Raw genomic sequence first — 25,709 nt, forward strand, 5'->3', positions numbered from 1 at the left:
TAGGCAGACCTAAAAGCAGATGGGAGGACAATATTAAGATGAATCTCGCAGAAATAGGTAGGGATGCGCACGAGACAAGATTTGTGGCTGTCTCGACTCGAAAATGTACTGTAATAGTGATGTCTCGACTCGAAAAATGTATATTTCTCTATTGGAAGAGCCGTGTCTCGACTGTCTTGACTCGTCTCGTGCGCTCCCTAGAAATAAGAATACAAAGTAGAAACTGGATCCAGTTGACTAAGGACAAAAGTCAATAGAAAGTAGCATTGAACCTTTGAGTTCTATAGGCCATAGAGTGAGTGAGTTAGATAGATAGATAGATATTTGCATAAATGATATCTGTGCGAGAAAAAAATGGCTACCAAACTCTCTGATCTGGCTACTGGATTCGGAGCATTAAATTTCGTGTCATGCGCTTAATACTTCATACATGGCGATGCATTATATAGGAGCCATTATATATACTGACCTGGAAATTTCAAAAATAGAACGCTTAAGCCAATAACTGGCCACGTACAGAGCCGAATCAACACGTTTTTGCTCCCAAGGCTATATTCCAGAACTGTCGCTCCCAACTAAAATGTGTTGTAAATTACAATGACCAAATTGTCATCGACAATAGATTCACTTTTCAGTCGCTACCACACAAAATCTCATTGTTGAATGCACGTTCATACGGCAATATCATACGAAAAGTTATTATAATGGCAATACAGAAATGTCTCCATAAGAAATTTCTAGCACAATAGATTATTTTTTTCTGTATTACTTGAGTAGCCCAGCAAGTACCTGAGAAAGTCAAGTATGTGGCATTAGGTTCCAGCCTACTGAACGCAGGGAATAATTCGAGCCTGACCACTATCATCGCCAGTAAAATACGTCATATGGCTGGCCAGATCAATATTCTTATTTTTTTTTCTTTTATTTATACGATATTGAGAAACTGGCGTAATTTGCTAACAGATAGAGGGAAGCACTAAACTCCTTTTCACTACAATCCTCATCTATAGCCGGCCAGATGGCGCTTGTTCAACTTGGTGATGATCCGATCTTTCTCGGTGCAATAAGCGTCTCTCGTCAAAATATTTTAAATGATCTACTTCTTCAACTTCTCTTTGTTCTACTCTGACTCGTAAAGGCGTGTTTCTATGGGATATTCTTATGACTTTCGATTTTCAACATGGATTTCCATCCCATATAGTTTTCCAGTGTCGTGTCCACTATTTTGTCAATCATCTCCTGTAATATTTCTTGGGTTCTAGCTACAATAATCTTATTATCTATATACCTGACCTTGTTAATGATCTCCCCGCCAATCTTAAAATCTCAAATTTCCATTAATGCTCCCTTCATTAAACATTCACTGTAATAGCTTCAGTTGTTTGTTAGCTTTTTCTTGGGTAATGCAACTACTGTAGCGTCAGGAAAATCCTTTGGCCATTCTCCACTCAGGTAGATTTTGCTAATAAGTGAAGTTAGCACTTTTGTTGCATTGTCTCATTATATAAACTCCTTGAGTAAATCTGCTGGTATATCGTCGTCTCAGTGACCTCCTTCTTTCACATGTCTTTGACAGCTTGTACTACTTCACTTTTCAATATATACTACTTGGTCTTTTTTCTTTATCATACATCACTTCCTCTGCTTCGAACACATCTTTGAGGCTGTTCTTATGGTCATACAACTCCAACCAGTATATCAGCACTAGATCAGATACTTTTAAACTCTGACCACTTGAGCTCAAGGGCGCAAGTGATTAGTACCGGATTTTCTGATCATGAAGCTCAGATTGCTGAAATATGTGATAAACGCTTCTCTGTAACTCAAAAGTGTAAGAAATATAGTGTAATAACTTTCAAAGTTACATGGGTATTCAGTAATCAGAAAAATGAAATCAGATCTTTAAGTTTAACGTCCCACGGTTATGCCAGTTAGGCTAAAGGAGACGGTGATAATGAGAAATGAGTGAAAATGGTGGAATGAATAAAGTGCGAGGAAACGGGAGAACCCCGAGAAAACCCACGAGCACGATGTTTGTCCACCACAAAGTCCACACGGCGCGAGCTGGGATCGAACCAGGGATCCCAAGCACCGGAGGTGAACGCTCTACCACTGAGCCACCACTTTCATTACTTTCATTAAACAACGCAAATGATATATATAATGAATTCATAAAAAATTTTGCTTACTATTTTGATACAGCTTTTCCTAAAATGAAACTCGTGTTAAAATCCTAGAAGAAGGGACAATGGGTTACTCCTGAAGTTCTAAAAGCAAGTGCTAGAAACATAAATTTACATAAACTTAGTAAGGTTTATAAAACAGGTTGTGCAAAGTCCTACTATAAACAATATAAAAAAAGGTACAAGGAACTAATTAGAACGACTAAAAGGAACTATTACCAATTTAAACTTGCTTATGCATCGAATAAAACTAAAACCATGTGGAACATTATACATGAAGAACTAAATGGCGGCAAAAAGACACCATATGTAGATACAATAATATATGAAGGGAACAGTGTAACAAACCCAAGGGAAAAAGCAGAAATATTTAATATTTTTTAATAAATGTCGCAAAAATTATGGATGGTGATAAAGTAAATAAATGTAAACAGAATTTCTACAGTCAGTGTCAGAAGATGAAATAGCAAATATAATAAAATCTCTCAAAAACAAAAATACAGCTGGAATTGATGAAACCTCAGATAATTTATTGAAAAGATGTTTCAATCAGGTGAAAAAGCCACTTTGTCATTTAGCAAATGTATCACTTACAAATGGCGAGTATCCAGAAAAGTTAAAAATTGCGAAAGTTAAGCCCTTGTTTAAAAAAGGTGAAAAACAAAACATAAATAACTACAGGCCAATAACTCTCCTACCTGTCGTTGGAAAAGTCTTGGAAAAAATTATGTATAACAGAGTAATTAATTTTTTATTGAAAAACATATTATCTCAACATAACAACATGGCTTCCTTAAAGGTCAATCTGCAAACACGGCAATATTTAATTTCATTGAGAAAGTAAGAAATATTGTAGATAAGAACGAAAACTGTATAGAAATCTTTCTTGATTTGTCTAAAGCTTTCGATACAGTGCAACACAGTTTACTTTTGAACAAACTGGAGAACTGTGGAATACGTGGTAAAGCAAGGAACTAGTTTGGTTCGTACTTAAAAAATCGTAGGCAGGTCGTAGAATAATAACATTGTAGGAAGCTATTTATCAGATGAATTATATATAAAACACGGAATTCCACAAGTATCTATTCTAGGGCCATTGCTCTTCATTTTATATATTAATGATTTTGAAAAAAGCATATCTTCGGCAGATGTTACCCTTTTCGCTGACGATACCACTCTGCTAGTGAGTGGAAAAAATGAAAAATTATTGGAACAGAATGCTAGGCAAACACTAAATGAAGAATCTCTTTGGATGAAGAACAGTAATCTTTTTGTTAATATTGAAAAATCGATTGCTATATATTTTCATAAGTGCAGTAAACCAATATACTCTAACCTATATCTAAACCAAAATAAAATTAACTATACAACACACTGTTCGTTTTTAGGTCTTACTATAGATCATAACATGACATGGGAATTTCATATAGAGTCAGTTATTAATAAATTAAATAAAATATGTTATGCACTAAGGATTATTAGAAAGAAGGTAAATTTAAAATTAGCTAAAACCTTGTACCATTCGTGTTTTAACTCTATCTTGCAATATGGTATCATGTTCTGGGGAAATTCAAGTCAGACATTTAATGTTTTCAAAATTTAGTAGAAAGCCATAAGAATACTTTGTGATAAGAAGCCGAATTTTTCTTGTAGACATTTGCTTAAGGAGGTCAATATACTTCCACTGGTTTATATTTGTATCGCCTCTTTTTTGTATTTGAAAGAACACTCATCGGCATTCGTAACAAATCAGGATGTACACTCATGTCCAAAATTATTGTCGCATATCTATAAATATGTTGTTGTAGCAATATAATTTGATAACGAATTCACCCGGTATTTCTTATAATGTTAGTATGTGTATAATCGGCAAAGACATGTATGTGGCAAATTTCATGTCAAAAGAGCAGTAAATAAGAACAATAAAACGAAAATAAAACGTTTTTTTGTCCATTTAGCAACATTTTGTTTTACTCATTCTAATTTTCTTATTTATAATTCTTTTCCTATGAAATTTACCACAAATATACATTTCCCGATTATGCACATAGTATCAGAATTAAAAGTACCCTCAAAATCATTATAAAATTATATTCTTACAAGAAGACAGTTATAGATATGCGACAATCTTTTTGGACATGAGTGTACATAATCATAATACGCGAAATAAGAATGATTTTCATTTGTGTAATCACCGCTCAGAAATGTATCAAAAAGTGTAAGTTATGGTGGTGTTAAGTTGTACAACATGTTGCCTATTGATATAAAGTATGAAGAAAATATGAAGAGGTTCAGACAAAAGTTAAAATCATTTCTATTAGAAAATTCTTGTTATACGATTGAGGAGTATGTAAATGTCATGACAAGGTAATATTACTTTATTTTACTCATGTAAAGTTTTTGTACATATGACGCATGTTACACTTACTTGAGGACATTCCTCATACTTGTAAGTTCACACAAAAGAAATAAATACAACACAATACAATACAGATCGTTTATGTATTCCTCCCAGATCCCATGGATTCTTTGGTGGTCATTGACTACGATTCCAAACGTGTGTATACTTTCGTTAGCATTTCCTTCTGATTCTTGTGCTATCTGACAATTGCGTAACTAAGAGTGCATGGGCCTTCCCGAAAAAATGTCAAAAGGGTACGACGTTCATGAAGGTACGACGTAAAATTTATGGAGATCATGCTATTGACCTTTTATGTTCCATGTAGTCAGTCACTACTTTCTCATATTATGCAAAAAATGGGTATATTATTATTATTATTATTATTATTATTATTATTATTATTATTATTATTATTATTATTATTATTATTATTATTATTATTATTATTATTATTATTTGATACAATTGCATGAAACTGAAAAAGTTTAAGAAAAACATCTCTTTCCTTAATAATTTAATACATAAAATGTTTACAACTAATATACCAAAAGTTCTCGATGCTGCTCAACTTTCCAAAAGTGCTGAATCATTTGTAAGAGGAATTCGTTGTCTACTTTGTTAGTATCAACATCTTCTGTGATTGGCTTTCAGTGTTCAAGATTGAGAAAAAACTCGAGCATCTGCGACATTATGCCACAAATATACACTGACTAGCCAGAGCATTATGACTATCTACTAAATGTCTGGTATCCCTTTGGCTTCCAGGACATCAATAATGCTCGAGACCTTGGAAACAATGGGACCTTGGTAGGTGGCTGAAGGCATGGCTCACCACATCTGCGCACACAACTCATTTAGTTACTGTAAATTCTGCAGAGGAGGTCGATGAGCTCTGACCTTACGTTCAATTACATCCCAAAGATGTTCAATCGGGTTAATATCGGGTGAGTTTGGAGGCCATTGAAGCAATGGAAGTTCATCACAGAGCTCCTCGAACCACTGCACAACGATGACCTTGTGACAAGGGGCATTGTCCTGCTGAAATATTCCGTTAGCAGTTGGAAATATATGACCGACATATGCATACGTTATCAGCAATGACCTGCTGATAGTTAAAAGCCGTCATGATGCCCTCCACACGCAGTACTGCGCTCATTAGTGATCATGTGAAAATTTCTCGAATCAGAAGTGAGCCACCACCGATTTGTCGTCACTCTGCGCTACATGTCTCGAGTAGCTGTTCCTCTGGACGACGGATTCTGACCCGGCCATCAATGTGATAAGGGTAGTATCGTAATTCATCGAATCATGCAAAGTTATTGCTCTGTAATCCAATGACGACTAGCACGTGCCCATTCCAAATGTTATCGATTATGTCGTGCTCTTAACATGGTACATATTAGGGATGGCCAAAAATTTTCGGATCCGGATATCCCGGATCCAGTGAGATCCGGATCCGGATCTTGCCGGATCCGGACCTAGATCCGGATCTCGGATCCGAATCTCAGATCCGGATCTCGGATCCGAATCTCAGATCCGGATCTCGGATCCGAACCACAGATTCGGATCTCGGATCTGGGTCCGGATCTCGGATCTGGGTCCGGATCTCGGATCTGGATCCGAAACTCGGATCTCGGATCTGGGTCCGGATCTCGGATCTGGATCCGAAACTCGGATCTGGATCCGAAACTCGGATCTCGGATCTGGGTCCGGATCTCGGATCTGGATCCGAAACTCGGATCTCGGATCTGGGTCTGGATCTCGGATCTGGATCCGAATCTCAGATATTGATTCGTATCCAAACCTACATCTGAAATTGTGATTATAAAATTGATATCTAAAATTCGTCAAAACTTTTTTCGGATTCACTAATATAGTAGGATGCTGTGCTTTTAAATGTTTCCATAACACGTTTGTGCTACCTTTGTTCTTTATGTTATTTTAACCTTGCAATATTTACTTTCTTATATAAACTTTCTTATTTTCTCATATACAAATGAAATATCTTTTAGATAAGACCCTTCTAATCGCAGGAATACTGGACAAAACAAACTCTTTATTAATAGTAGTTTCTGACTCACTAGAGTCCAACCATCATCAAATCTTTCACTTCGAAGGTACAACAAAAAATATAGACTGGTTGGCGTGGAACAACAGTAGATCTTTAAACATACACACGAGAATTTCAGGAGAGCGATATGGTTGTGTAGTATTATTAGTATTAATAAAAGTGTTCGTTGTACGACTTTATTACCTAACTTATGGCTTGCCCTTCTGAGGTCAGGAGTTTGTTGAAGGAGTAAATATAAGAGAGATTTCTGTTATTTCTTCTTCACTCTCCAGGTTTCTTTAATCATACATTGCAGGACGTAACCAAAACATATCCATGCATCGTATCATTGAAGCGTTTTGTGTTTTGTATATTAAAGTGTTCAAAAATATTTAAATTATTCGCATTTGTTCATGTGATCTCAGGTTCAATTCTCGGTGGAACATACATGAGAAAATTGAAAGCTGAAACAATATGAAAATAGTGTTTAAAAGTCAGGAAATTAATATTAAAACTTTAGCTATCTATTGGGACCGTAAGGCTATAGTTAAATTAACCCACACGTTTCGTGAAGATATATTAAGTCGTTATTGTTTATTTACTATAAGCTACCAGATACATCCTCAGAGGCCACTTTACACTGTAATAATCAACAGATGAAAACATTGGGAAAGGAATGGAAAGAAGGTCTCCAGAGCCTTAGATCAAGGTACTAACCTAGCATTTGCCCAGTATAACTGAGGAACAACCCTGGAAAATCCTCAGTCAGGATACTGGTCTCCGAATTCGAACCCGGTATAATCCAATTGCGAAGCAAGAATCCTAACAAGTATCCTGAGCTCACTCCGTATTATTATTATTATTTAATTAACGTAATGTTCTAAAATTAGTGCAAATTAAACCCTACTTTCTTTATTGCTGATGATATAGTTAATAAGCCTACATGAGACATCAGTCTCCCATTACATAGGCCTTGCTCAAGAAAGAATACCAGAACTGGAATTCAGGAAACGGGGGTGAAGAGATTAATGAGGATGAGGAAACTATGTGCGATGCAAAAACTGAGAAATTATGACTTCATCACAGATATATTCACTTACATACGTCAATTAATATTTCTCTGATACAGGGCACTCTACTTTCTATAGTGGCAGGAAAATGGCCCGCTTTTGTAAACGAACACATTAAGCACGTGCAGGCGCAATATCCGTGCAAAGAAACATAGGTAAAACTAGAAAAAAAAATAGGGAAAGCGAGGGGAAAGTGATAAAACTCCATTCAGCTTTTTTTAAAAAAAAAGCTGAAAATAACTTAGAGCTACGAAAGACGCGAGGCGAATTTTATTGAAATGATTGTTTTTCCTTAGTGATTAGTTGTGCTATGAACATGAATTAAAAAGAAAACAAGTAGCTAGCTCTGAGTTTCGCAAACTGGTTGAAAAGAAAATATTGGATAAAATTTAATAATAAAGAAGGCATTTACGATAATTAAAACAAATTAAATTCTTGGCACGACAGTCCTTTGGTTCCTACCATCGGGCTTACGTTCATTTGAAGCGGGATTTGAATCCAAGACATTTACAGTAAAAGGATCCACAGCCTAATGCCGCAGACCACTCGACTATGGCTGTCGGGTTTTCTCAGCTAATCTGTAGCACATTTACAGTAACTGATTATTTTAAAAGTTGCTCCTAAATACTGACAATCTAAGTTTTATGTATCAAATATTTCCTGCGATAATACCATACACTCTCCGACTTCTATAGACGAAAAGCTATAGTTACCCACATTATCTAATACAGAAATAAGTTCTGATTCTCTAATAGCTGCTGATGGTGATAGTCAAGGTTCACCGAAGCATGATCCCAAACCCAAACTGAGATATTGATGTCACTGGAACGCCTGAAAAGTCATTGTGGGTAAGTGAATTGCCCACTTGTCAGGATGAAGGGCGATGGTGATGTGAAATGCAGGGCTGTCAGAGGTACTACTTATAATAATTGGATTTGTAATATTCTATGTTGCCGTAAACCCTCTTCAAGAAGATAACTGTTAATTTTAGCTTTGAAAATGTTACATAAAGAGTTTTATTGCTATCATTAGGTTGCATATAAATCTCTTTATTCCGGAATTATCGGATTTATTTTACCACTTAACTTTCACATCTCTTCTGATTTACGAATATTTAAATCACGATTATCCCCTTAAGGGCAATTAGTGATATTTTAACTTATTTCGAACCAACTATGTATATGGCTAGTCTTGTTATATGGGAATAATTGAGACTAGAAGCAGTCTACAGGCTACGTTCAAAAGAATCTTGTCCGACCTCCTGATAAACCACGTCTTTCAGCAAGGTGAATTGTGGCAATCCGATACCCACATGAGGAAATCTTCCGGTTCAAGTGAAAGCTTCCATAAGAATCAGCACCCTAATCAGTGGAATGTGCTTTGCTAATTTTTCCTCGATGTGAAAGTACCTAACTTTATTGATAAAAAAGAAATGGCATTTATTTCAAACAAGTTGTCATTACAGTTTTCATATTTGAACACAACACTCATGAAAAGTCATGTTAAAGCGCGACTTACTCCTGAAAAAGAATATTTATCTGTTTTTAATTTCTCGTGTTCCTCAAACTACATGCGGAATTAGTGCAAGTGCCTTCCGCTCGCATTACCTAGGTACAAACGCAATGGCGTATTTAGGGGAGAGGCTTCCGGGCTTAAGTACTTACTTACTATAGTAAACTATATGAAATATCTTGCAGAATTTTCACATTTTCAGGCAAAGCCTCCCCCCGAAAGTTAGCAAAGTCTCCCCCCGAAACAAAATCGTAAATACGCCACTGTACAAACGGCTACGATCTTGGTACTAGCACATGTTTCGGTTTCCAGATCTCAAATATTTATATTTCAGCCTGATTCTATGTATGAATCCGAAATTTCAAATCTAGATAAGAGGCACCAAAATTCATAGTTTATTCTCGGTGCTCATATTGTGATTTACTAAATAATTATTAAATCTAATTGTAGGGTATACATTTGATATTTTGAGCAGACTGAGCAAGATAAATATACGTAAAAATTAGTCAATACTTGTCTTAACTGTTTATGTTTTCTTAACTGTCAATGAAATAGGTGCATTGAGGAATTTTAAATATTCATCTCGGTCCTGCAACCGAGTGGAACTAGATTCGACATTCGAACTCTCATCCGGATCATTTTTTTTTCTTAAGTAAGCCAAACATTTGATCTTTAGAGTAGAATGAAGGAAATAATAGACTTGTCAATATTCGTCTTAATTTTCTGTTCTCTTCTTCACTGTCAGGACTTCGTGAAATTACTTTCGGCGAATTTTAGATATTCAAGTTTATCATAATTTGGATGGGATGTGGGTTTGGATAAGAATCATGATCCGAGATCCGAATTTCGAACCCAGATCCGAGATCCGAATCCAGATCCGAGATTCGAGATCCGGATCCAGATCCGAAATCCGAGATCCGGACCCAGATCCGAGATCCGGACCCAGATCCGAGATCCGGATCCAGATCCGAGATCCGGATCCAGATCCGAAATCCGAGATCCGGATCCAGATCCGAAATCCGAGATCCGGACCCAGATCCGAAATCCGAGATCCGGATCCAGATCCGAGATCCGGATCCAAAGGATCCGGGCCCAATCAGATCCGGATCTTCGGATCCGGCCAGATCCGGATCCGGCCATCCCTAGTACATATCTGGGATGTCAGGTGCGGAGGCCCATCTAACGGTGAACTGCATGATCAGATACATTCGTGCTTTGTCTACTGTTACAGTCTGTTGAAGTCTGCTATTAATTGTGCCACAGATCTTGTCCTATCCTGTTGTATCAACCTCGAAAGTCTATAACGTCCGACATTTTTAATGAGATGTGGCCACCCATTTCTTGTGGTTTGGTTTGGTGACGATTTCACTGTCCTTTTTGCAACCTTGGAAGATATTAAGCACAGCAGATCGTGAACGCCGGACAAGTCGTGCTGTTTCCGAAATGCCATCCCAGCCGTCTGGCCACACTATCCAACTCTGATATATCTCCATCTTTCCCCATACAACACAGAAGCATTGCACTGTCAAATTAAGTGAGATTACTGTCACCGTCTGGCGAGCGGTTGGGAAAAGAGGTGGGAGTGGTTCACTAAAATGCCTTACGAGGTGTTTGAATTTCGTGACAGAGTTTTAACTCAATCCAATGCTATATGAAAGAGATACGTAGAAGGAAGAACGCGAAAATTGTGCCATGGTAAAACGTAGGAGCATTTGCTATACTGTGTGAGGCCGTATGCAGAGCAAATTGGGGTCTGGGGGCGAAGCCCTAAGGCGAAGGCTAGTATAATATAATTTTATTGGTGTAAGCATAGCCATAATTATATTATGTTTCTAACAACTACATTTAAGAAATTATCTAATAGAGCCAATTTCCAACCCCGTTTTCCTAGTCTGGTATAATGCTTGTATTTTCTTTACGTGGTCAATTATACCACTGCAAAAGAGGGAGTGTATTCGTACAAAATACCCTATACGAAATACCCATCAGCCGAAAGAACATTTTAACACTAAAGAGGTTGAAGACATGGCTACGGTCCTGTATGGGTGGAGATCGACTTAGCGACCTGGCACTATTATATACGCACCAAGACAAACGTAGATTATGCTCGTGTCATCGACAGATTTTCCAGGAACAAGATAGGGCGTAGATTTGAATTTGTGCTGTAACTTTCACAGAGATGGACTGCAAGGTGACTAAGGCTGTTGTTTGGTTTTCACCCGTCGTGGTATTTGCTCGTAATTATTTCAACTCGTGGGTACTCCACAAAAGTCATGACCCTGAGTATAAGTTGAACTCCTTGGATGTATCTGAATCGCAAACAAAATCAAAAAAGATGAACGAACTCGAAAAAGTTTCTGAAATTGCTTTTTAAAAGTATTTAACTGAAACAAAAGGGCACAACCACAATCGTAAAAGATGTGTACCGGTATATAGGCTATATTATATTTCTAATAAACAATTATATATTATATTTGTTTTTTTAATGTCCCACGTGTGTGCCAGAATGGCTAAAGGAGACGTGGACCTACTGATTATAGCGGAATCCGAACCACTTTTTCGTTCAACTGTACCCCCAACGAGAATCGAATCCGGGATCACGCGCACAAAAGGCAAGCGTGTCAGCCATTAGACCAAACGGGGTCCCTATTATATCTGAGATGAAAGAAAAACAAGTGATACGTACTTTATTCTCTATTGGTAATTTCGTTTAAAGGTGATAATTTTTTTCAAAATTAAATTTTAATTTGCATTAAAAAATATCTGATATTGTCAAATAATATCGCCAGTCGGTATGTTTTAGGAAATATAGTTTGTGTGCTGTAATGAACGGAAACATCACTTTGGTTTTACATTTCTGATCTTCTTTCGTTCATTTTGTTGTAGACTTTGCTAATCTTTCAGAGTTTCTTTTTTTACTAGTTATACATTATAATAGCTTATATTGTTATTTTATATAATTTTAATTCGTGTAAAATTTACACACATTTCGTGCTAAATCCGACAAAATTTGTGTTGAGTTTGTGTAAGAGAAAGTTTAATATTGATATGTTTGTTATTACATTATTTGCAGTATTTTACTGAATAAATTGTGCGTTTATCTTCGTAATGATTTATATTGTTAAGGAGTGCTGCAATATATTATATTTATGTAAGATTTATCTTCACAATTCATTTCTTTGTATGTTAATGCTGTAGGTTAACTTCAAATCGTCGCTCTGGATTCCTGTTAGTAGTACAGTACAATGCTTAAATGCAGCTATGATTAGTATTATGTATTAGAAAGTATATCCATTTCATGCTCCTGTACTTGATCTGTGCCCTTGAAAGCGCAGGCCATAGTTCTTTTAAGGCAAAAACCATAACATCCTTATTTCGGGGGGAAAGCCACGAAATTCAAGTTCGGGCAATCACTACCACGAGGAATAATCACGGAGCCACTAAACATCGATGGAGTTCAGTTTGAATATTATATTTCTTTCTTTTCAATTTTCGATTTGCTGAATTATATCTGATATAAACAGTAATGAAAGCAATATGTAAAGATTGCTCCCCTATATTTTGGCCTCTTTGAACACTGTGTGTCACATACTATTAAACATCACTTTATAATTAATGTACCGTATTTTTTAAGCTACCAAGAAACGTATACAGAAATATCATAATGTATTTTGTTATTTGTTGACATTTGGTATTATTCTTTATACATGTATACATTTGATATTGATTTTTGCGTACACCGAATCTGTCGTTTTGTTTTTCAACTGCTGTTCCGCAATTGTTATTCAAAATATAAATGATTAGAGCAATTGTACACTTTTCCGCTAAAATGAATGCCATAGTCAATACAGTATTTTCTTTTGTGCAAGTACTGTGCAAGACAGTGCATCTGATATATTGCGGTGACTAGTAAATTATGACACCGCCATGTCTCCGAAATGAAAGTGCGCATTTAATTTAAATCTTCAGAATACTTTCATTTAAAAAAAAAAATCACTTTATAATTAATGTACCGTATTTTTTAAGCTACCAAGAAACGTATACAGAAATATCATAATGTATTTTGTTATTTGTTGACATTTGGTATTATTCTTTATGCATGTATACATTTGATATTGATTTTTGCGTACACCGAATCTGTCGTTTTGTTTTTCAACTGCTGTTCCGCAATTGTTATTCAAAATATAAATGATTAGAGCAATTGTACACTTTTCCGCTAAAATGAATGCCATAGTCAATACAGTATTTTCTTTTGTGCAAGTACTGTGCAAGACAGTGCATCTGATATATTGCGGTGACTAGTAAATTATGACACCGCCATGTCTCCGAAATGAAAGTGCGCATTTAATTTAAATCTTCAGAATACTTTCATTAAAAAAAAAAAAAAAAAAAAAAAAAAAAAAAAATACAAATTCGGGTATCAAAATGGAATCTGGGAATCAGATTTAGCTAAATCAGGTTTAGATACCCCCCTCAACTCCCGCATTCATATGCGTCCGATTTTTTCGAAGTAAAATTCTGGTCACCTTGAGGCTACGCTCATCTTCCAGGAAGCGAACCCCCCCCCCAAACGGTCCTTCTGGATCCGCTAGTGTCAGCAAGTATAGTGTATCGACTGAAACCCAAGTGAATGCAACAAACATATTGTCATTCTCATAAAGTCGAATCATAATCATAACGCATGACGTCATGAATGACATTATCAATGTAAGAAAGGGACTACAACTTCTCCCCCTCTATTTTTTCACTCAGTTCAATGAGTATGCGGGATTTCCCCTCTAACAGTGGGGCAATTCTAGTCAAGAAAGTACATCTTTCTATCCGTTTAATTCCTCCTCTTGTCTTTCTACATTTTTTCGTTCTCAATCTTTCCATTCTCCGTTCTTTCTTATTTTGTAAATCCCGTCTCTCAACATAAAACACAAAATAATTTTGGACATTATATACCTGGTTGACAACAAATATTATGGTTGGCACTACTGCTTTATGGTATGAGGTGGTATGAAGTGGTGTAATCGGGTTGATGGAAGAAGGAATTATCATATGATTAACTGTTTTATGATACATATTAAGCGTAACCGCTGTTAAAACATCAAGTGACATTCGAGAGTGTACGTTTTTTGTGTTTTAATGCATTAATCAACAATTGAAATAGAAAATATTACTTGTCAGCATACGTATCTCTTGAACGAGAAGAGGTGAGTATGAATCATCCACTAATTCATTGTAAATTATAACATAATAGAAATAGTTTGATAATAAAATAGATTTATGTATATCTGTATAGTACGGTAGTGTATTATTTAATTATTCTAAATTTAATTTAGTGGTTGTGTCTAGTGATTTAGAGAAGTCAACAGAAAAGGTCCGGTATCGTTCGTTGACCGAAAGTTTCGTTCTATTTTAATGTCCGTACATAATCCTTTATTGTTCAGTGCATAGAAGCTTTAGAATACAGTGTGTTAATATCTTTGTATATATATTGCATATATGCTCGTGTTCCATTGATTTCGATTGACCGGTTAGGTGTGTAAATGCGTATTTCGTGCATGGTTTTCATTGGTATATGTTCATAATACGGAAGCCATTGTTTTAGAATACTTGCCGTAAAGGCGTAATTTTGAAAATACTTTAACTGAAATGAATCTGTAACACATATTCAAAAAATGTGAGATCTATTATTCAACAAATTCATGTCTCACGAAACTCAGAATCACTAACAGAGTAAATGCATTAGCCTTGCACTCAAGTCAACAGAATTTGGCACACAGCGGCTGAGTTTTGACAATCCACACTAGAAGTTAGGGTATTAGGCAGAAGGTTCTTCCAAATTTTGACACATTTATTACATTTACAGGGCAAGGTTCTAGAATAGGTCCTCCTTTCCATTGAGCTGCAATGAAGACAAAAACGACGTGCCCTGCAGGGCTCTAACCCACCTTCACTCGCTAACGCTCGCTCCGCAATACTCTGCCGATTAAATATTAATTTTGGTACAAAAAGGAACCAACCTAGCTAGTAACCTATATGGAGAGACCTGTGTTCTAGAACGTGGTAATAGTTAAGAACAGCTACTTCTCATCTCCCGTGCACGAGGATACATCTTACTGTTGCACTACCTAAACACCCTTAAGTACAAGGGCAAGAACTCAGTCTATTACCTACTTTTTAACATCCTAGATAGTCAATGAATAATTCCTGAAAGTATGGCGTTTCTCGTCCTTCCCTAAATGGGAAGTACGGCTCCTTAACTATAACCTAGAACGTTCCCCAGATTGAATTCCGGAGGGCGCAGTATAAATATAGTGTGGACTTATGGCATGAAAACTACAGTGTATAAAACACGAATTAACTTGTGCTAGGTTGCTACTAAAAAGCACGAATGCTATCTAACTGAGTCGAAGTAGGAGCGCAGCAGGGGGGACCGAGCGAGGGGATGTGTCCATAGTAAGCAGGCGCGTCAGCGACGGGTGTATACGCATAAACAATGACAGGGTGGATTGATTTAAATCACGATTTTAATCAAGATTTAAATCACTTGATTTTTTTAATAAAAATCGTTGATTTAAATCAAATTCCGAAATGAATTAATTTAAACTGAAAGTAAGTAAAATCCCGTTTCTCTTCTGTTATTTCAATTATGGAAGATAATAATCATAATACAATGAGACTTAAATGTATGTAAGCACAGTATGAAAACGAGTATCATGTAGGGAACGATCAGGGAAAATCTCGTTTGAACGGGTTACGGGTGAACCCTGCTTTCTTCTCTTTGTAACACAGGGTTTTAAAATTTCTATTCCAACGGGGAAATCACCATGGACATTTAAGATGAAAACTCTTTTGTGTCCACGTCTATTTGTTTGTTTCCAGATAATAGGGGCGTATTTAGAGGGGTCCGATCCCCTCTCCGAAACAAAAACAAAAAAAAATAGATTTTAAAGTTTTCGGCGAAATTTATGTACTAAATACATAGAAGTTCCTCGGGATCGTAATACGACAAATTTTGGATGCGTTAAAATATCGAATAATACTTTTGATAAAGTGGATACTTGACCCCATTGCAGGACATGCCACGATCTGCGATGTGATCGCAGAAAATTTGCCGCGCCTGTGCAGGAAAAATTGTCAGAGGAAATAAAATAGCCAACAGAAAAGTATAAAAACGTGCCTGCTATGTATAGATGTCTTAAATGCACGGACGACTTGCATTTGAACTGTTTTTCACGTCACATAAAGCATATTTTTAACAATCACAAGTGTTTCTTCTTCTGGAACTGATCATCTGGATTTTTTTATTTTGGAATTCCTGCAGGGAATTCGTGTTATTGTTCAGTTCAAAATCTCTTATCGTCGCGAATTGTGTCGAGGAATTTGAAGCTTTAAAATATAAAACGATAATTATGCGTGTTGTGCTGTATGCTTGTAAAACATGGTCGCTTACGCTGAGGGAAGAACGCAGGCTGAAAGTAATTGAGAATAAAATCCTGAAACGAATGTTCGGAACCAAAAGGAACGGAAATGAGGGATGGCGAAAACTTTATGATGAGGAACTGCATAATTTATACCATTCACCAAATATTGTTAGGGTCATCAAATCTTGGAGGCTCAGGTGGGCAGGACATGTAGCGAGAATGGAAGAAACTAGGAACGCTTTCAAAGTTTTAACTGGAAGTCCAATCGGAAAATGACCAATCGGAAGGCCTAGGCGCAGATGTAAGGACAATATTAAGTTGCATCTCGCAGAAATAGGACTACAAAGTAAAAGCTGGATCCAGTTGACTAAGGATAGAAGTTAGTGGAGAGCTTTTGTGAACATGGCATTGAACCTCCGGGTTCCATAGGTCATAGAGTGAGTTAGTTAATTTTAGGCGAAATTTATGTACTTTATATGTATTTCGTGCCGCTAGCTAGTTCCAATTGTTTAAAAATATGCCCCTGCCAAATATTAGTAACTTTCGTGAAAAGAAAAGTGTCATGTTGATATACAGTGTCCCACATTGGAATTTTATTGTAAAAGAAACTGTGTTTGTTCCTTCACCTTTGAAAATTTATGGTGGAAAAACCAAGCCCAAGAGGAGGAAGTCATTTATCAGCTTACTTTTTCCTTGATGCTTAAGAAACATTGTTTGGGATTGAAATAGGTTAACGATTGAGAATTAATTCAAAATTAAAACCCAATACTTTCACTTAAATGACATAATTAACATTTAATACTAATTCCTAATGTTTTTTCTTCAGTGCGTGACTTGTATTATACGAAGAAAAAGATTTGATTTATATCAAAAAAATCGATTTAAATAAAAAAAAAATCAACAAAAATGATTTTTTTGAAAACAATCAAGATTTTTTTTTCCACCCTGAACAATGATAATGGAAGAGCATACGTATACATACAATACTTTCGCTATCACTCAAAATTCATTTCAATATTCTGTGAACTGATTGTAATTGCTTATATTCACACTCTCACTCATCCTCGAAAAATGTTTCACATCGTATTTTACCTGTAAATTTTTTATTTGGTAGAACTGTCTGCTCGAGTAAACCTAAATTAGTAAGTGTTAATATATACTTAATTTATTTTTTGTATAAATGGGCCTACCTTGACTCAGGGTTATACTTCTAAAAACTTTTTTTTTTTTTTTTTTTTTTTTTTCATGTACTGCTTAGTGTGTATCAGCATTGTAAAAATGTCGGTGCTGGTTAAGAATCTCTGACTACAGATTTGTAAAATTTATGGAGGAACTGTATAATGATATTTCAAAAGACCAATGTCTAAGTATTAAAAAATGTATAGATACCTTACCTTTAACAAGTATTAGTGTGTGGAAATCCGTAATGCAAAGTGATCGCTCTTTACCATGTGATACTCCATATAAGGTAGCCATAACGAACTATTGTGATCTATAAAGGCAATGTGCTAAGTTGATGCGTGATTATGAAACTGTCACGGAGTCCCACATGTAAGGCATATGGTTTTATGCCATACAAAGTTTTTTTCCTCATTATGCTTATGCACATACTCTCCATCGCTGACTCAGTTAGATGCACTTCTTGCTTTTTAGCGAGCTACCACAAGTCAGTCATTCTTTCGCATAGTAGTTTCTGTTACATGTCACTACAGTGTGTTTTTACCCATAACGATTAAGCTATTCTAAAGTAAATCAAGACAATAGGAGTGCTACTCCTCCCATAGGAAACAATCAATGTTTAACAGTTCTAAGAGTATATTTCCTTAAGAAAGACCTTAATACAGCATAATGGATAATACCAGATTCTTAATATACATCGTAATGTCTTTTTCACCCTGTCTGTCAGAAACAAGAAAGACGTAGTGCTGGAGCGTAAGTAATGTATGCTTCCTAATACATTGAAACCTCTGAATTATGGATGTCGATTGGACATGATTATTGGTCCGAAAATGAGAGGTGTGCGGTGCACAAAAGTTAAACAAATTTGCATTATTCGCAGCTCATATGGTAGTTATATGCAGTAAGTGTATTAGTTATATATAAATATAGGCGAATATCGAGATAATGTACCTGCTCAATGTTTGCATGTGAGAGATTTTCGAACTCTCTTGTGGAGTGTATGGTGTTTGGCGCGGAAGACCGAGGTTCTATACCTGGTGGGAGCTGATGGAGTTCGGATTGCACTACGTAGGTCCATGTCTCACATAGCTTTGATGGTAATGAGATGGTAAAACTCCAAATCAACAAACTGGATGAGAGGGGGGAAGGTCCCTCATTGGAATTTTATTGTAAAAGAAACTGTGTTTGTTCCTTCACCTTTGAAAATTTATGGTGGAAAAGCCAAGCCCAAGAGGAGGAAGTCATTTATCAGCTCTACGTAGAATACTTGTATATACGATTAGGTCTCCAATTGATTTTGTTCATTCTGGTTTCAAAGATTCCCACTAGGAAGCAGTTTATTGTAAAAAGAGAAAAAAGTAGTTTCAAACTCAACTTGCAACTGATTTTTGTGATGGTTCAAGTTGCATTTAACTATATTCTAGGCGATATTCATATAATCTAACAGTAAGAGTAATTCCTGTTCGTGATGGGAGGTTACTAGAGCGTTGGATAAGAAGAAAGATTGCCTGTCAGAAAAAAAAAAATCGTGTCCGTAAGAAAGAAAAAAAAAGGAAAAAAGAAATAGATTTGTCCCCTAATTATTCATGTATTTTTGTCTGGACAAAGAAAGACAAAAAATGTCCTATTATTGAGGTATTATACAGTGACACTTCCCTTAAGATGCTCGTTAAGGGAAGTGCCACTTTATATCGTTGATACATGGAACTTTGACGGAAGACAATGCGAAACGGGCCCTTGTACAAATTTTTAGTAAGATATATTTACGGCACCTACTGAGCCTAACATTATAAACGTAGTTGTATTCTGTTCCTAGGATCGATTACTTTTGTTCATATTATTTAATTTTCTAGTAATACGACTTGCATGCCTAAGTATGTTTCTTTACAATAGTTGATGGCTCATGAAAAGAAATAATTAAAAAAAAAAAACAAGTAGAAACCCTTCCTTAAATGTAATTTATAAAGTTATTTTAAAACAATATGTGCCTATGTAGTAGTATTTGATTTAACAAAAGAAACACTGAACAATAGTAAACTATCGTTATATAATACACAGATACAGTAGAGCGGCGAAGATCCGAACTAATTGGGAACACAGGTAGTTTGGATTTTCGAAAATGACCAGGAAAATGCCATTTAGGTTTAAATATACTGTACGGTATGCTCTTTTATCAATACAGTGGTTATACAGTACGTACAGTAATTACAATACCGTACGTAAGACTACATATTTCTGAAGAACTGCTCGTACACTAAATTACACTGTTCTTTATATTTATATAGCTTTCTTTACTGTACATCGAAATTTTCATTAGTATGCTAGTTTGAATTCAGCACTTGAAATAGTAAGCGTTACGTAGTTTTCGCAACACTGAGCATTAGGCTTCTTAAATTTGACATTACGGTATTGCTGGTGTTGATTCTACAGAATGCTTATTTGAAGAGCAGCAACAAATGACTGAACTAAACTTCTGTTGTTGGAAACCAAATTTTACTGAAGAATACTTGTGTTAGCATCAAAGGTAATAAAAAAATAATACTAATAGTTCTACTAATGCACTACATATTTACTGGTGATACGCGGCACCTATGGTCTTAAACCTGTCAAATGTATGAAGAATAACGTCCGTCGGCGTCGCCGAGTCGGTGAGCACATTATTCACGGAAAGTATTTTCTAAATATAAAATTGCATATTTTAATTCAAATAGGCTATAAGCATAATCCATACATTAATTTGTTTTATAATTATTATTATTAAGGTTTTATTATTATTTTAAAAATTCATTCAGTTCATTCGGAACTTCATAAATGTCTTATGTTGAATGTTGTTGTATACCTTAACGTGAAAGCATCTAATTCGCCCAAGGGAAGTCCAAAATCTGATAAAAAGCACTTTCTACGCAATCATCTTAGTTGTACCAATAATATACTAGCAAAAAGCTCAAAAACCCAGGTGGGTTTTAGTTTTTTCATGTGGGTCCAACCCGAAAAAAACCACCGGGTTCTTTCTGACTGGGCCCACTTGGGTAAACCCTGTCTAACTGGAATTTTATCATGTTAGTTTGATTTTTTTTTTTTTTTTTAAATGCGTATTCTAAGGGGGTGGGGATAGCGGAGGGTCAAAATCTACGAGAATAAATTACTATCTCACGATCCTATGAAATTGGGAAGATGAAACTTTGTCTCATTGAAAATAAGTAAACCTATATCCTAGCGTTTTTAAGAATTCCCGTTTTAAGTCGGGAAGGAGGGCATTTTCAGTAACTTCTTTCTTGACATTGAAAGCGATGTTGCCTGTTGTTCGTGATTGCACCACGGGGAAACTGTTGAACGGTTTGAAATGAATTTTTGAACATACTTAATACCTATCTTGAGCTGGGTTATCATCATCTTACTTTGATTTAAGGGCGCATTCAAAGGATGCAGTAAGTGTATTAGTTATATATAAATATAGGCGAATATCGAGATAATGTACCTGCTCAATGTTTGCATGTGAGAGATTTTCGAACTCTCTTGTGGAGTGTATGGTGTTTGGCGCGGAAGACCGAGGTTCTATACCTGGTGGGAGCTGATGGAGTTCGGATTGCACTACGTAGGTCCATGTCTCACATAGCTTTGATGGTAATGAGATGGTAAAACTCCAAATCAACAAACTGGATGAGAGGGGGGAAGGTCCCTCATTGGAATTTTATTGTAAAAGAAACTGTGTTTGTTCCTTCACCTTTGAAAATTTATGGTGGAAAAGCCAAGCCCAAGAGGAGGAAGTCATTTATCAGCTCTACGTAGAATACTTGTATATATGATTAGGTCTCCAATTGATTTTGTTCATTCTGGTTTCAAAGATTCCCACTAGGAAGCAGTTTATTGTAAAAAGAGAAAAAAGTAGTTTCAAACTCAACTTGCAATTGATTTTTGTGATGGTTCAAGTTGCATTTAACTATATTCTAGGCGATATTCATATAATCTAACAGTAAGAGTAATTCCTGTTCGTTATGGGAGGTTACTAGAGCGTTGGATAAGAAGAAAGATTGCCTGTCAGAAAAAAAAAAATCGTGTCCGTAAGAAAGAAAAAAAAAAGGAAAAAAGAAATAGATTTGTCCCCTAATTATTCATGTATTTTTGTCTGGACAAAGAAAGACAAAAAATGTCCTATTATTGAGGTATTATACAGTGACACTTCCCTTAAGATGCTCGTTAAGGGAAGTGCCACTTTATATCGTTGATACATGGAACTTTGACGGAAGACAATGCGAAACGGGCCCTTGTACAAATTTTTAGTAAGATATATTTACGGCACCTACTGAGCCTAACATTATAAACGTAGTTGTATTCTGTTCCTAGGATCGATTACTTTTGTTCATATTATTTAATTTTCTAGTAATACGACTTGCATGCCTAAGTATGTTTCTTTACAATAGTTGATGGCTCATGAAAAGAAATAATTAAAAAAAAACAAGTAGAAACCCTTCCTTAAATGTAATTTATAGTTATTTTAAAACAATATGTGCCTATGTAGTAGTATTTGATTTAACAAAAGAAACACTGAACAATAGTAAACTATCGTTATATAATACACAGATACAGTAGAGCGGCGAAGATCCGAACTAATTGGGAACACAGGTAGTTTGGATTTTCGAAAATGACCAGGAAAATGCCATTTAGGCTTAAATATACTGTACGGTATGCTCTTTTATCAATACAGTGGTTATACAGTACGTACAGTAATTACAATACCGTACGTAAGACTACATATTTCTGAAGAACTGCTCGTACACTAAATTACACTGTTCTTTATATTTATATAGCTTTCTTTACTGTACATCGAAATTTTCATTAGTATGCTAGTTTGAATTCAGCACTTGAAATAGTAAGCGTTACGTAGTTTTCGCAACACTGAGCATTAGGCTTCTTAAATTTGACATTACGGTATTGCTGGTGTTGATACTACAGAATGCTTATTTGAAGAGCAGCAACAAATGACTGAACTAAACTTCTGTTGTTGGAAACCAAATTTTACTGAAGAATACTTGTGTTAGCATCAAAGGTAATAAAAAAATAATACTAATAGTTCTACTAATGCACTACATATTTACTGGTGATACGCGGCACCTATGGTCTTAAACCTGTCAAATGTATGAAGAATAACGTCCGTCGGCGTCGCCGAGTCGGTGAGCACATTATTCACGGAAAGTATTTTCTAAATATAAAATTGCATATTTTAATTCAAATAGGCTATAAGCATAATCCATACATTAATTTGTTTTATAATTATTATTATTAAGGTTTTATTATTATTTTAAAAATTCATTCAGTTCATTCGGAACTTCATAAATGTCTTATGTTGAATGTTGTTGTATACCTTAACGTGAAAGCATCTAATTCGCCCAAGGGAAGTCCAAAATCTGATAAAAAGCACTTTCTACGTAATCATCTTAGTTGTACCAATAATATACTAGCAGAAAGCTCAAAAACCCAGGTGGGTTTTAGTTTTTTCATGTGGGTCCAACCCGAAAAAAACCACCGGGTTCTTTCTGACTGGGCCCACTTGGGCAAACCCTGTCTAACTGGAATTTTATCATGTTAGTTTGATTTTTTTTTTTTTTTAATGCGTATTCTAAGGGGGTGGGGATAGCGGAGGGTCAAAATCTACGAGAATAAATTACTATCTCACGATCCTATGAAATTGGGAAGATGAAACTTTGTCTCATTGAAAATAAGTAAACCTATATCCTAGCGTTTTTAAGAATTCCCGTTTTAAGTCGGGAAGGAGGGCATTTTCAGTAACTTCTTTCTTGACATTGAAAGCGATGTTGCCTGTTGTTCGTGATTGCACCACGGGGAAACTGTTGAACGGTTTGAAATGAATTTTTGAACATACTTAATACCTATCTTGAGCTGGGTTATCATCATCTTACTTTGATTTAAGGGCGCATTCAAAGGTATGAAGGTAGAGGGAGTTCAAAATTTTTGTACAGTATATGACAGTACAAAAGAATACAGTATGTCACGAGCCCACCAAGTTAGGAAGATGAAACTCGGGGTATAAACTTCTCATTAAAAATAAGGGGACCCGTGTTCCAGCATTTTTTTTTTAAATTTCGATTTAAGGGAAACTGGTATTGTCTATAATTCCTTCCTTTACACTGAAAGCGATTGTCTGTTGTTGGTGATTTCATCACGAGGAAATGGTTGAATAGTTTAAATAGTAAGCGTTAGAACATAGTATCTACCTTGAGCTTTTCTTTTTTTTTAATTATTATGTTCGATTAAACAATGTATCCTAAGAGAGAGGGGAGTTGAAAATTTATGTCAAAAATTGAATATGTAATGGAGTTATTATTTTAGTTTCCCTGATGTGCGTATTCTAACGGGGAGAGGAGGCTCAAATACTTTTCATAAACGTAATTCTCCCCGTGCAAAGAACGGGCATTTCAGCTGATCTGGAATAAAAAGCAGTGTGAGTACATGCCCTTTGTTTGTGTAGTACATACTCGGTTTTAGGACAAGTAACTTTTAATACAATGTCTTTCTCGATGTGTCAGTTAATTACAAATCGAAAACGCTTCATTTGAAGAAAATTACTTAAGATATACCTATATCTTTTCAACACTAGCTTCAGTCACATTGTGAAATTCCCGAATTTTTCTTTTGTATCTGCTGGTGGAATACGTAACGTATAGTACAAGTATCGTATGTTACAAAGGCACTTTAAAGAAAGGAAATTGGCAACTGGAAATGAGGAGTCAAAAGAAATCCATTTTCATCATTTCAGCTCTTCCAAAAAAAAAATCCATTTAATAGTCTTGTTTTATCTCTGGCTCGTGAACTTCACGTACTATCCCAGTATTTGGCGTGTTTCAAGAGAAACTAAACTTCAGCCAGAAAGGCTAAGCTCAGGAATTTTAATCCTGAGTGTAATATGAGATTTTATTCCTTTTCTATGTTATATAGAATCAACCATCACTTTGTTACTCAAAAACTGTAATTTTTTTTTTTTCTAGAAGTCGAAATATAATCGAGTGTCAGTAGGTCAAAGTGTTCCCACGAAACACGGATTGGGCTTCACGGATTCCCGTGTGCGTGATTTTATTAATAATATTTTAGTTAAATTTCCCTCTATTATGCACCGAATTAAAGGGAGACTGTGATGGTGAGAAGGATAATAATGGTGGCATGTCGAAAATTTGAAGAGACTGGAAAACTCCAGAAAACTCACGCACCAGTATTTGACCACCACAAAGTTCACTTGGCGGGAACTGGAATTGAACTATAACTCGCGCCAGAGATGAACCACTGCTGCTCCACAAGGAAATTCCATAATTTTATGTGTACAATAAAAGATGAATGCTTAATTTTTCTTAAAAATAAGAATAGCTTTAAATACATGTACTGAATTTAATGAAACCCAATTTTGTCCAAGAAAATCCAGTGGGCTGTTTTTTTAACCCGTGGGATTTTCATAACCCTGTCTGTAACATTTTGATTAAGGAAATTTTGACACTTACCGGTATAATGAGCGGCACTTCTAAAACAAATTTTAAAAATAACTAAACTCGCATTAGTATGTAAAAGGTAAAGTCAAAATGATCCCTGCCATTCAAAAAAAAAAAAAAAAAATCGTTCCTAAGAATCGAATCTTTTTTTCTATAATTTGTGTGATTCCACCTTCTTTCGTTTTCCAATTTGATTTCTCCAAGCAAGGATTTGATCCTTTCTTTGGAACGAATTATTTGGTTCCGATGAATCGAATAATTCCGAGTTTCCATATGAATGTCCAGTATTAACCCTTCTTTCAACCAAACTATTAAAACTACTTTTATTAACTTAGAAGCTATTGCAAAGTTAGTTTTAGTAGGAAGGGAAGAATAAGTGGAAGTGTATAGGAAAGGATTGCCA

At 35.6% G+C, this 25,709-nt stretch overlaps 1 protein-coding gene across 2 annotated transcripts in view; it reads left to right on the top strand.

Moving 5' to 3' along the window:
- Positions 1–13,967: 13,967 nt before the first annotated feature.
- LOC145673370 (optineurin-like) overlaps positions 13,968–25,709 on the top strand; it is a 111,800-nt gene continuing 100,058 nt past the window's right edge. The window contains exon 1 of one of the 2 annotated variants that reach the window (XM_081743013.1): positions 13,968–14,414. The gene's annotated coding sequence lies outside the window, so the exon portion shown is untranslated. The remainder of the gene's footprint in view (positions 14,415–25,709) is intronic. The other variant, XM_081743014.1, reaches the window with a different exon arrangement.

This window comes from Thermobia domestica, chromosome 16 (assembly GCF_964235325.1).
Source record: "Thermobia domestica chromosome 16, izTheDome1.hap1.1, whole genome shotgun sequence".
Classification (NCBI taxonomy): Eukaryota; Metazoa; Arthropoda; class Insecta; order Zygentoma; family Lepismatidae; genus Thermobia; species Thermobia domestica.